The following is a 14,058-nucleotide window of genomic DNA, read 5'->3' on the forward strand; positions in this document are numbered from 1 at the left end:
TGCACATAACTGAAGTTCACATGACAGCTGATTACAGGACGTTTCATACTATCACTAATGTCCCTTTAAGGCACATCAGTCCAGTCAGCAGCGATATTTCTAATGCCTCCGGGCAGCTGTTCGCAGAAGTACAGCTCATATCTACTTTATCTGCATTAGTGGATGTTGAAATTATATTTCCAAATTTTGGATGATTTTTAAAATCATATATACATAAATATATAAAATATAGGCTAGAACACTTAATCAGAGATGGTTAAGCAACCAGAAATAAATCAATTAATTAAATGGAAAATACCTGTGGTGCTTACATTTCCATAATCAATTGGACATTATGCTTTGATGGAGATTGATCCTTCATGTCATAGGTTAAGGATTTTATCATTCATTCATTCATTCATTCATTTTCCTTCAGCCTAGTCTCTGTTTCAGAGATCGCCACAGCGGAATGAACTGTCAACTATTCTGGTATAACACCGAGAATTTAACACTGATGAGTTTGCTGTGTGGCCCAGCCGGGACTCGAACCAGCAACCTTCTTGCAACTAACCACTAAGCCACTTTGGTTTTAAATAGTTTTTATTTTTATTTTTTTGTTATGTCTAATACTATCTTTATGCTTTCAAAACAAAGGATTGTGTTGCTCCAAAGTTGAATAAAATGTCTTTATATATGTTAAGACGATGAAAAAAGGCCACAGAATGATGGAAGGATGAGTTAACAATGATAGATTTTTCCTTCTGTGGTCAACTAACCCTTCATGGTTAACACAAATTGCCACAGTTTACTCAGTCTCACGGTTTTTACAAACATGCCTGACCTTCTTTCTTTCTTCAGAAATTTAAAATAATTAACAGCTCACTGTTATTGACACAACTGCAGTAGAGGGTTGCAGCAGTGACGTCAAAAGCCAGAAGACAAATTTGTTGCTGGTTCTGAGATATGTTTATGGATTTTAACACCAAGGTTTTCAGTTTATGATTAAAAAGTATATGCTATATAAGGTAACTGTTAAGGGTAATAAGGGTACATTTTAAAATGTTAAGTGTGTAATTCACATTGTAAAAAAAAAAATACTGAAAAGTCATATTCACCACAGACCTTATTTTGCTCATGACTTTGTTTGCTCATGACTATGTTGCAAACATAACACTTTATTTTTCATGTTTAAAACTTGTGCGCAGAGGCTTCAAAGCATGTATCAAAAAAAAAAACGATACATCTCGCAGTGAAGCTGTGTACCGGAGCTTAATTCATTTTGCCATTGGACGTTACTGATTACGTCATGAAGCTTCATTTTCGCCTATACCCACGTGACTGCTTTGAATTTTGATTCTAAGGTTTAAACACCCTCATGGGTAAGTAAAGTGTATAGCGAGAGATTAGGCGTCGATTACATACATTTCTACTGTTTCAAAGCACTGGTCCTGCACACTAGTAATTCAATTAAAATAAATAAAATAAAATAGTAATTTATAGTAAAAAGGTTTTGAACCATACTAAAGTGTATTAGTTTATTTTTTTTACAACTATCTTTAAAGAAAACCCCTGCATATCGTAGTATAGTGTTTAACGGAGGCCAGCTGGCGAATACAGGCCCAAACGCATCGCTCACATAGCCTTCTCCTAGAGCATTTGCCTCCCATGCAGGAATCACTGGTTTGACCCCTGCTTGGAATAGAACTAGTTGGAATACGATAATTCATTCATTCATTCATTCATTCATTCATTTTCTTGTCGGCTTAGTCCCTTTATCAATTCGGGGTCGCCACAGCGGAATGAACCGCTAACTTATCTAGCACGTTTTTACGCAGCGGATGCCCTTCCAGCCACAACCCATCTCTGGGAAACATCCACACACACACATTCACACACACACTCATACACTACGGACAATTTAGCCTACCCAATTCACCTGTACCGCATGTCTTTGGACTGTGGGGGAAACCCACGCGAACGCAGGGAGAACATGCAAACTCTACACAGAAAGTCAACTAATCCGAGGTTCGAACCAGTGACACAACGACCTTCTTGCTGTGAGGCGACAGCACTACCTACTGCGCCACTGCTTTGCCCGGAATACGATAATTGTAAATATTTTTGAAAACCTTGGATTTTATTAAAGTCATCTGTGGTGTAATGTGACATGCCTTATGTGTAAAAACTACAGTAATTGAGTAATTTGTTTATATCACTGTTGTTGTATTACTACATGAATGAGTTGGTCAGTTGTGAACATTTGACAATATGGCAACACAGTGCTTTCCCACACTTTAACCAGAAGAGGTTACAGAAAATTCACACATTCACACACACACACACACACACATAGACGCAGACAACATTCACACCACACAGATGCACACGCAAACGCTCTTAAAGGAGCCGGACCCCATTTTCATTCGTAACAGACACTTGTCAGATTTTATTTTAGAGCAGGCAGGAGGTTGACTGACTGCTTACACAGCAGAAAAGCGCATGCTTTTACGGGCGTGATGTGGAGCCGATCCGTGAATAGCAGCACATTATGACGATGACCAATCAGAGTCACTTTAGGGCGGACCTTTCAGAGGAACTAGGAAATACGACAGTCGTTTTCATGTTAGCTGAGTAACTGTGTATAATTAAAGTGAGATATATGAAAAAATTATTAGCAAAAGATTCAAAGTAAATTGGCACACTGCCACTTTAGCTCTCAAAAAAAAAAAATGTTTTTAATGTCAATATCACAACGTTTCGACTGACATGGTCTTCATCTGGTGATGAAGTTGGTCGAAACGTTGTGATATTGACATTAAATGTTTTTTTTTTTTTTTTGAGAGCTAAAGTGGCAGTGTGCCGATTTACTTTGAATCTTTTGCTAATAATGTTTGTTTTTTGATCGTGCACCTGCCTTCAAGATTTTCTAGATGTGCGCACATTTCTGCTTTTTGCAATATATGAAAAAATAACACGATTTCCTTCAAGTGAAACATGAGCACACATTGCTTTGCATCTTATAAACACAACCAAGCCTTAAAATTACATTCTGGACCACCCCTTTAATCCACTCAGTGCGATGTTCAGACCCAACTGTGTTAACCACATCAGCTAAACTCTCCCACTCTATTTTTTCTTTTTTATGTTATTATTCCTGGAGGACAAACTTGCAAATAACACTGTTTTTCTCTGGTCTACCTTTGAAAGCAGCACCCCGAATTTACATTCTATTCAAAGTTTCTCTTTTTGCTTGCTTTTGCCATTGTTTTTTTTGTTGGGTTTTGCCAAAGTATAGTAATTAGCATATTCATATGGAGAAGAAGACTGGGAGGGGTTTTGCACTCGTGTCCGTGCGCTCAGTTTCACGTTCATTCTGATGTACAAGGAGAATATGCGTGTGATTCGGCGTATGCAGTGTTTTATATATCTGAATTTTTTAATGCATACGCACATTTACAGCTTTGTGCGTACACAATGTTTTAGTATGATTTCAACGCAAGTCTTCGTACATGAGGCCCCTGCCCTAGTAGCAAAGAATTCTGGCCCAGATTTGGCAAAAAGCTGGCACAGCAGGCATTCATCCGGCACTGGCATACAGCATGTGGGCCAAACATGGCCTGGGTTTGGCAGAGGTGGCACCGTTTTTTAAGGCGGCACACAAGATTTGGGCCAGATGTAAAACGTAGTATTTGGCCCAGATTAAAAAATTTGATAAGTGGGCCATATGAGTTTGGTTAGTCTTGACCCACATTTAAAATACACTAAAATCATTTTTGAGTAAAGAAAAAAAATTCTACCAATCAGGTCATTTTGAGAAAAAGCGTGCCCATAGTGTGCCTAAAGCACATCACTCCATGGGTTTATCAATTTCATTGCAATCGTGACACACCAACCTATCTGGCCCAGTTCAGGCCCAGTTATGAGTTAATAACTTGGCTGAGACTTGGCCCAGATATGGTCTGTGTTTGGCCCTTGTCTGGAAGCCAGATTTGGTCCAGTCATGTACCGTAATTCACTGCGGCATGTGGGCCAAGCAAAACCTGATTGTGTGGGCCAGAGCTGGGCCAGAGAAATTTTGCTATGTGGGTGGTCTTCGCTACTGTGTTTACAACAGTGGGAACAAAAATACTGGCTCTTATTTCCAACATTCTTCAGAATATCTTTATCAATATTAATGTTTTGTGTCCAGCAGTAAGAAACTCAAGCAGGTTTGGAATAAGTAGATTTAATAATAAAGTGTGAATAAATGATGGCAGATTTTTCATATTTGGGTGAATTATCCCTTTAAGACAGGTTCAGTATTTGAAACCAAGCAATGAAAATGAACTTCTCTCATTAATCATCACATTAATTCAGATTTACAAAGAGAATTTGCGTGGGATTCCGCGTCCACAGTGTTTCATACATCTGAATTTTTTACTGCGTTCGCACATTTACAGTCTTTGACCTACAGTACATTATTTGTCTATGGACCAGACATTCAAACTTCTCTCATTAACCATCCAAAGCAGGGGTCAGAAACCTTCTGGCCGTGAAGAGCAATTTAAAAAATTCTCTGCTTAATCACTACTGAGCTCCACCGCGTGTGTAGTTAGCGCATCATCATCAAAGCGATTCATGTTCAGAATGTTAAAAGCTCAGTATACAGACATGTAACTGACATTTATAGAGGTTTTTTTCCTGAACATTTGCAGCGAATGCAGAATTGGCTGTAAGCACTTAATTGCATAGTGCGACAGAATTATTGTTTAATGTATGCTGCATTGAGTTTGAATCTCACATTAGCGTGTATGCAGAGCCTATGTGCAAACGGTCTGCTAGAGCCATTCTAAATAGCTGAATAAAACAGGCTGTATGACTATGAGGAATGATTAGCTCATATGTACATTGGGACATTCATTTTAGGTTCAAGGAACTTTAGTTCAAATGTAATAGATGCATCTCTTTCTTCAGTGCCCACATTCCAGGGATTATCTCTATACACACGCAGTTTCATTCAGACCAAAAAGCATTCTGGGATTTGATTTTGCAATAATGATATTTCCCTTCTCAATTTGAAGTTTATCTAAGCTTATATTATACTGACTGTGATTGTGGGACTCTTATCTTATAAATGAGATTATAGAGCTCTCAGGTAACGCAACCAGGCATGGAGCATGGAGCAAAAGGCAGATTACACATTTCAGTGCCAACTGAGAAGGTATAAGGCAAAAATGTTTAATGGTATATTTTATTAGTTTAACGTGTATATTGTGAAATTTGCCACATATGTTTTTGATGAAATGAAAAACACATGTAAACCGCTCCAAATAAGTGTTTAACCCTCTGGGGTCAGGGCACCCTTGGCACCCTTAGAATGTTTTGACATGCCCTGACATTTGTGCTTTTTCAGCTACTTAATACTGGCCAACATGTTTTTTTATTTTTTGTATTCAGCACAAATTGTGCTACTATATGCAAAATATGGATGTACATGCTAACATTTTGAAGAAAAAAAAAATATATGTGGTTAGTAGGTTTTAACGAGTGTTATTTGTGGATATCTGAGTTACTGTTGCACTTTCTATCAGCTCAAACCAGACTGGCCATTCTCCTTTGATCTCTGCCATCAACAAGGCATTTGCGCCCACAGAACTGCCGCTCACTGGATTTTTTATTTTTTCAGATCAATGTCTGTAAACCCTAGAGATGGTTGTGAATGAAAATCCCAGTAGATCCCATTTTGATTATGCTACGTCATTTTGGTACAGTAGCTGCTCACAAAATTTGAAGGAGAAATTGCAAAAGGCACAAAATAAATTAGTACGAATAATTTTAAAAATGCATCCTAGAGCACATTTGCACAAAGAGTCTTTTAATAAATTAGGTATGTTAACTGTTAGTAATAAAGTGTGTTTTATAAAACTGGAAATGGTACGTAAAATGTTTAATAATGTGGTTCCTAGCTATTTGATGAACTATTTTCAAATGGTGAGGCAACAGCATTCATACAGTACTAGGAGTTGGGATTTTAATATTTGTTTATTTAAATTTAGAAGTTTAGTGGGGAAAAATATGTTTTTATATACAAGAGCAATCATGTGGAACAAACTACCAAAATCAATCAAGGAAATAAAAGATTTAAGGTTGTTCAAAAAAGCTATTAAAAGATGGTTGTTTGATGAGGATAATTAGTTTGCATGGTGGACGAGGATCTTTTAAATTATATGTTACTTGAGTGTGAATAGGTTGGCGGCTGGAGGGACATTGTGCTGGATCGGTTGGCTAATCGTACCGCTGTGGCGACTGTTTGTTTTATTCTTCATTAGTATTTTGAAGCCATACATTGTTTTTATTTAACAGAGGACCACAATGGAAATAAGCCCAGGGCTTTATTGTGTTTTTATCCTCGACAGTTTTTTTTTAACAAAGTGTATGGAATACTTTTTGTACAGTTTGTCTAAAATCTGTCAAATAAAATTCAATTCAATTCAATTCAATTCAATCAGCAGTTTCTGAAATACTCTGACCAGCCCGTCTGGCATCAACAACCCTGCCACGTTCAAAGTCCCTTAAATCACCTTTCTTCCACATTCTGATGCTCGGTTTGTACTGCAGCAGTTCGGCCTGACCATGTCTACATGCCTAAATGCATTCAGGTGCTCTCATGTGATTGGCTAATTAGAAATTGGTATTAAGCAGTTGGACAGGTGTACCTAATAAAGTGGCCAGTGAGTGTATATCCAGTATAATGAAATTTTCTTTTGTATGGCCAAAAAACGCTACAGCATTTACTATCAATTATCATAGTATTTTTTTTTTCATGTGGGTGGTAAAGAAATGAAGTTCTGCTGGAACTCCTGGCTTGCACTGGCCTTCAGTATTACACAGAAGCAAGAGACTTGAATGACAGAATATTCTTTCCTTGAACTCTCTCATGTGAATTAAAGTCTTTATCATGGAGAAAAAGAAAGAAAATCGAATACGAAGTGAATGACACTTCAACTGAATTGCTTAAGAAAAGGTTCTCGGATAATGACAATGCATTAGCTGCTGACCGTTTTATATAAAGATCTGCACCGTCTGTGATGCTGCAGTCTTGTCCGGTTGTGCTGCACCAATTTCAGTCTCCCAGATAGCACGCCATGATCACAGCTGTCCAAGTACTTGTGATACTCCAGACAGACGGATTTCTGTATAGAGGGAATGGCACAATTCAGAGTGAAGTGCAACTTTGATTTATTTAAAGTTCCTGTGAACTGTTTCAGTTGCACTATAATGATAGATCGGACAAGGTCTGTGATGGATTTGTCTTGATAGTGTTGCGTTTAAGGTTGCATAAGTCTGAGAAGCAAAGCAGCTCAAAGAGAGAGAGAGAGAGAGAGTTTGAAAGCTGACTGCCATGAATGCAGAATTAATATTAACAGATGATTGATATATTTAATTAAGGGTTTAAAATTACTTTTCAGACAAAAGCACTGAACTGCACCATTAAAAATGTTTGGCGGACTGCTTAAATGCACTTCATATAAGACACAAATTAACATTTTTAAAGTCAAAATAATTCATTAAAGTGACGTCGATTAAGGTTTCGCATACAAAAATCTTTTTCAAGGGTCCACACTTAGCTCATGATCCAGGAGAAAGCCCTGAGCTCAAGGTATCCTCAGCCTGGGGCTCCCCCCTTTCACAGGACGAAGGGAAATTGAGCTCAGGTCGATCTCAAACTCCCCCGCTGCTGAGACCAAGGTGAATTTCCTGAGTGTAAGACATCAGGAAAAAGATTTAGCCTTATTTTAGCAATAATATAAAGCATATTTGGATGATGGGAGGAAACCAGGGAACCTGGGAGAAACCTACGCGGACGCAGGGAGAATATGCAAACTCCGCACAGAAATACCAGACGGCCCAGCAAGGATCCAACTCCATTGGTATTCTTGCTGTAAGGCAGCAGTGCTAGTCACTGGGCCACCGTGCCAACCCATTCTGAATAAAGGTGGAAGAATAGAGTGGAGGAACTATGACGTCACTTTGTAGGCTAATCGGCTGCTAGCATAAAACTGGTTCCCTCGTGAAAATCCCTATAGGATTTTCCCATTGGGTTTTCGAAGATTGCAAATAATAAGCTCTGTGTTCAAACACTGTTCATTACACTTACACGTTTTGTTCAGCCGGATATTTGTCACACGGAAATACAACATTGAGCACTTTTGGATCTTAAATGCAAACGCAAGACTTGAAAAGCTAACATTAGGCTATAAACGGACTACAGCGCCCTCGGGGCGCTCGTCAGTGACGTCAGCCCCACCCTGCTAAACACGACTTATCAAGCTTATTTTTTAGAAATAACGTCCATAACAAAGAGTTAATCTCTCTGTTTATTATATTATAATCCACGCTATATATTATAAACTTATAAATACGCAAACACACATAGACCTTTGTGCCTTTTGAATTGTTTTTACGTGGGAAATACGTCTGTTTTGCTTTGCGGTTGTTCTAAAAGTTTAAAAAATCTGTATAAATGTGCCTATATAGAATTATTATGAGACATATTTAAATAAGTGTATCGCTCGCGTGCACACAGCCCGCTTACCTTAACAGATGACAAAAATTAGGCGTGAGGAGGAACAAGTCTATCAAATGCCTGCAAGTTTCATCATCATTGCAACATTCAATATTCCTTTTTTGTCACGAAGTACAGCGAAAAACAGCCCATACAGTCACATCTGCTATACGTTTTATGGAGGAGTGTAATACTGCAGTTAAATGTGATCAGATGAAGAAAAAAAGACAAGAAATAACTTGATCACGTTAAAATGAGTTAACATGCATGTATTTTTACAAATTTATTTACACGTTTGCATTACTGAGTGCAGGAAAGAAACAGACTGCTGCACTGGTGAGCAGTATCTTCATAATATCGTTTAATTAAAATAAATGATCAACAAATTAGTCTGTCTCGACAGCCTTTACATGTGAAGGAATTATCTACAAACAATCTGAATTCTCAATTTAGAATAATACAACAAACTATAAAATACTATTCATGAAAATACTTAAATCACAGACAAATCCAAACGCCCAACACAAGCGAGCTGCACTCCAGACCAGATCAGCTCGATGACGTATAATGTCCCCGACGCCGCCTGTAGTCTCATTTAGCAACTTGATAGCAACCGTCTTTTTTAAGAAGCATAATCGATTTAAAAGTTGAAGAGTGTGCTGTAACTGATGTGTTTTATGTCGTAGAACAAAACGTGAAAGTATATTGAGTTGGTGTTCGCCACGGACCTTATTTAAGCGATTTTACTGAAACCCCATTCAAAAAACCCATTGACTTTGGGACGAGGGAACCGGAAGTGCTAAAATGCTAACTCGCTTCCGGGTTTTTGCATACAAATTGACGTCATAGTTCCTCCACTCTATGGGAGGGAGGGGGGGATGTTAGGGTGGTTCCAGACGAAGATAGTTGTAGAGGATATATATAGTGACCTGGGATCCTTTGATTGGAGGATCATGATTAGCTAATGTGGGCCAGCTGGGTCATTCATGAGCATGTGCGCCTCTCGAAATTAGTTTAAAATTAAACTTCAGTTAAAAAATGGAGTATATATAAATAATTGCTGGTGCATTGAAATGCATGAACACTCTGCACCTTATTGGTGGGACCCAACTAAATCTGCTGACATTTTTTGGTATATCTGTAAAAAATATATACAGTTGAAGTCAGAATTATTAGCCCCCCCTGACTTATTAACGCCCCTGTTTATTTGTTTCCCCAATTTCTGTTTAATGGAGGGAAGATTGTTTCAGCACATTTCTAAGCATAATAGTTTTAGAAACCTATTTCTAATAACTGATTTATTTCATCTTTGTCATGATGACAGTAAATAATATTTTACTTGATATTTTTCAAGACCCTTCTGTACAGCTTTAAGTGACATTTAAAGGCTGAACTAGGTTAATAAGGTGAACTAGGCAGGATAGGGTAATTAGGCAAGGTATTGTATAACAATGGTTTGTTCTGTAGACCATCGGAAAAAAAATTTGCTTAAAGGGGCTGATAATTTTGTCCCAAAATTGTTTTTTTAAAAAAAATTAAGAACTGCTTTTATTCTAGCTAAAATAAAACAAATAAGACTTTCTCCAGAATAAAAAATATTATCAGACATACTGTGAAAATTTCCTTGCTCTGTTAAACATCATTTGGGAAATATTAAAAAAAAGAAGAAAAAAATCAAAAGGGGGCTAATAATTCTGACTTCAACTGTATGTAATAATAGTAAAAACAAAAATTAAAAAGCTAAATTTACATGCCTCTCTCCTTCCCATAAAATGTGCTTTTTTGTATGTCGGCCATTTTGGATTAAGTGTAAGAAGTGGTACCTAGCATGCCAGCCAATCAAATGACATATCACTAGAAAGCCCAGGATGTCCTCTGAACAGTACAACAGGACTTGACAAAGTAGCTCAAAAAATTCAGAGAAAATTCATGAAAACACAATGTCCATTACAAAGGACACAAGTCAATGTGCGGGGTCTCAGGAGCATAGATTTCGATATAAATTGTTAATGCTTCCAGATTTTAAAGAGCACCCAACAATGACTACGGACACAAAACTTAGAGGGTCCATTAAATGGCATAACATGCTTCCCTATGAACAGAAGACTGAGGCTACAATTCACAAAGGCCAACCAAAAAAATAAATAAATAAAAAAGTCTGGTCTGGACTCAGTTTCTGCTGCAACATTAGGGAGGCATGTTTAGAATTTGGCATTTAAAAGATGGTTGAACCCATCCAGTCTTGTATCAGCAGTTCATGACGGTGCTGTTGTTGTAATGGTGTGGAGATTTTCATATACCTTTAGACCCTTAACATGGGGATGCACAGAATTTGCTGCTTAAAATTATTGTCTGAAATGGTATTCACAGTCGATAGAGAAAAATGATTGAAACAATGAGCCAAAAAAGGGCTGTGCTGCACTATCCAGTTTGCTGCTTTCTTTCTCTCCACCTGTTGACACAGCAATGCAGAAAGCACTGCACAACATAACCCGTGTATTTCATTCAACAATCAAAGGCCATTTTTCTGCTGCATTGAACAAAGCGCAAAAACAGTGGAGCATGTACACCACAGTCGAAGTTTAAAATATCTTAATATTCTGAACCACACATCCTTACCGGAAAAGCACAGTCAGCTCAAATAATCAATAGTATCTGGATGCAGCGTTTATGATGCAAGCTGAGATTGCATCACTCAGCGATGCAATATCAGACACAATACACTCAATGGAATGAGTGACGTCACTGTGACGGGTGGTGTTAGGTGAGCGCATTAAAATGCATTGGATGCAGTTCATATTGCAGTGCACCAGGTCTGCATACAGACCCCTCTCCAAATAATGCACTGACAGAACATTTCTATGTAGTATTCTTGTTCCTGCTGCTTGCAGTAGTGCTAATATGCTGTCATGGCAATACCGGCAAACTGATGCCTCTCAACTGGTCCACTGTCAATACAACGTGATCCAGGACAAAAAACTAAATAGCTGTGTTATGTCCTTTTAGATGTTAATATTAAACTAAGAGTATGGGACATAACATACAATAGTTTAGTGTGTGTGACAAAAGATGGAGAAAGAAATAAACTGAAAACCAAATCTCACTGCAATTGTTTATTGCCCATACTTCCAGTGAAACCAGTGAAAATATATTGTACAGTGAAAGAAAAGTATTTACAATGAATACATGATGAATTACCTGGGGGAGAGGAAGTAGTTAGATGTGCTTAAATCAAAGAAATGAATATAACAAAACTCAGTCACTGTTTTCAACAAACTAAACTAAATATTAAAAGAAAAACATGTAAAGAAACATGTTCAACGTACCAAACGTCTTAACTAAACATACAGAAAACAGCACATTCTCCTGAACCTAATGAACTGATACAAATTATGCATCTCAGTGTTGTATATGTATTTCGCGCGACTTTGTCACCCGGTCATTCCCCTCGCTGGCCAGACACCTGATCTGAATCATGTTAACGACCCACGTACCTCATATAAGCCGCACTCAAACACTCAGTCAGTGCGTCTTGTTCTTGTCTTGTTCAGCCCCGGCCAGCATTACTGAGCGGTATTCCCAGCCTGATCTCTTGTGCACGACTCCAGCCTGTCTTTTACTTTGCTTTGCCTTCTGCCTGCCCACGACCCACGCCTGATTTATGGACTCTGATTCTCTCTGCCTGCCCTCGACCCAAGCCTGATACACGGACTCTGATTCTCGCTCATTACCCTCCACTCATGCCTGGTAACTCACTCTGTGTCTGTTCATCATCACTCTTGATACCCTTACTACTACTGTGGATGTGTGTGTGCACTCCGGTGCATGTTGTGTGTTTGAGTGAAGTTGTGATTAATAAATACTGCATAATGGATCCCTCCGTGTCAGTCTCCTCGTTACAGACTTACTCCTACCCCTCTCCGAGGTATCACTCAAGCATGTCAGTTAACTGGACAAGTTCACAAGCAAACACATTGCATTATCAAATCTCAAACTTTAGACAAGAGCATTAAACACAAGCAAAACACATTCTCTCAGGCTAGCCCTCGCAAGAGAGACTGTCCTCACAGAGACCCACAGAAGGAGTAGGAGCGAGAAGGAAAGAGATAGAGAGAGAGATCGCAATTTGAAGTTTGGGCTCGGCTTTTAAACGCTACGCCAACCAGCGATTGGTGGCGCAAACCCAGCGTCAGCGGCCAACGTCATCAGCACGAAATGCGGATCCTCCAATGCCGAGTAGGTATCGCTGCAGCCCGGAGACCTGCAAGTAGGAAGAATTACACCGCAAATAGGTTGGGTGACTTCCAAGTGGGAGGGACTTAAACCACAAGTAGGTTGGGTTTATCAGGTTACTGTGAGGTTGGGTTTAGGTGTAGACGTTCATAAAACACAACAGGTTACTGTGTGGTTGGGTTTAGGGTTAGGGATAAGTGTACACATTCATAAAGCACAGTATTGAACTCTAAATACGACTAAATAAGGTTTGCACAGCCTTTTTGGAGTTCCAAGGCCCACCCACTTGGAGCTGGCTCCGACCTCCATTTATACCCTTCTCTCCAATGCCGTACATGTAACACACGCATGATGCGACACACCCACATATAAACAAACGCACAAACCTATCCAAAATACATTCTGCAAGCGAACGTAAGGAGCTGTAAATGTAAATATTTGAAAATTGACATTTTTACACATTAATTCTAAATAATATTTTATTGATGTATGGTTTGTTAGAATATAGGACATATGTTTGAACGTCAAAATATAGAGAAAAGGCTAGGAGACTAAGTTGGCGATTCATTTGGCAAACTCAGATTGATAAAGAGACAAAGCCGAAAAGTGAATGAATTTAGCTAACCCTTTTGGCAGATTATTGTTCTGATTTTAATGAAAAACTCACTAAACTTTGGCATAGTCTTTCTTAAAACAAGACAATATTTTACACACAATACAGATAAATTGAATGCAAAATGTCAGCAGTTTCTGTTGCTTTAAGAATCTACAGTAACTGTTTAAGTGTGCAGGGGTTAATGTGCTAATTTTATTGTCTTTTCTGTCCTTTAAAGCAATTACATCATATTTCCAAGGGAAAAATAAAGGCATGCTGCTTGCAAAGTACTGGCTAATGGATACATCTGTGTGCGTGCATGTATATGTGTGTGCTAGGCTAGGTATAAATGAAGAGTGACAGATTATTCCTCCAGAGGATGACAAGACAGCCACATTAACACTGGCCGAGGCTGCGTCTGGGTGACTTAGTGTCAGTCAGGGACAGACAGATGAAGAGGGCCAGAGATGTATATCTAAGGCAGAAGGTTGTCTCACCGATTCCTGGAATGACCCAAACATTTGCCTCTAGTCATGATTTTGACATTATGACATTTAAAGCTTAGGGCTGTATGTTTTTACTCATATATATGTTTACGATAGGCATGTCAAAGCACAGACAATGGAGTGATAAAATCTAATTATCAGAACGGTGGACAGCAAAATGATTTTATTAAGAGATTTAACGTCACCTTATTGAGGACGTC

The 14,058-nt window shown here is 38.5% G+C and overlaps 1 protein-coding gene across 10 annotated transcripts in view; it reads right to left on the reverse strand.

Annotated features, from left to right (window-relative positions):
• oprl1 (opiate receptor-like 1) overlaps positions 1-14,058 on the reverse strand; it is a 317,839-nt gene that overhangs the window by 158,586 nt on the left and 145,195 nt on the right. For 3 of the 10 annotated variants that reach the window (XM_087305422.1, XM_087305417.1, XM_087305426.1), the window contains one exon: positions 7,017-7,151. The exons of the other annotated variants lie outside the window; for them this stretch is intronic. The gene's annotated coding sequence lies outside the window, so the exon portion shown is untranslated. Of the gene's footprint in view, positions 1-7,016; positions 7,152-14,058 lie in introns of those variants that run through there. 10 annotated transcript variants of the gene reach the window in all.

The sequence above is a fragment of the Danio rerio genome, chromosome 23 (genome assembly GCF_052040795.2).
Source record: "Danio rerio strain M-AB ecotype USA chromosome 23, GRCz13ab, whole genome shotgun sequence".
NCBI lineage: Eukaryota > Metazoa > Chordata > Actinopteri > Cypriniformes > Danionidae > Danio > Danio rerio.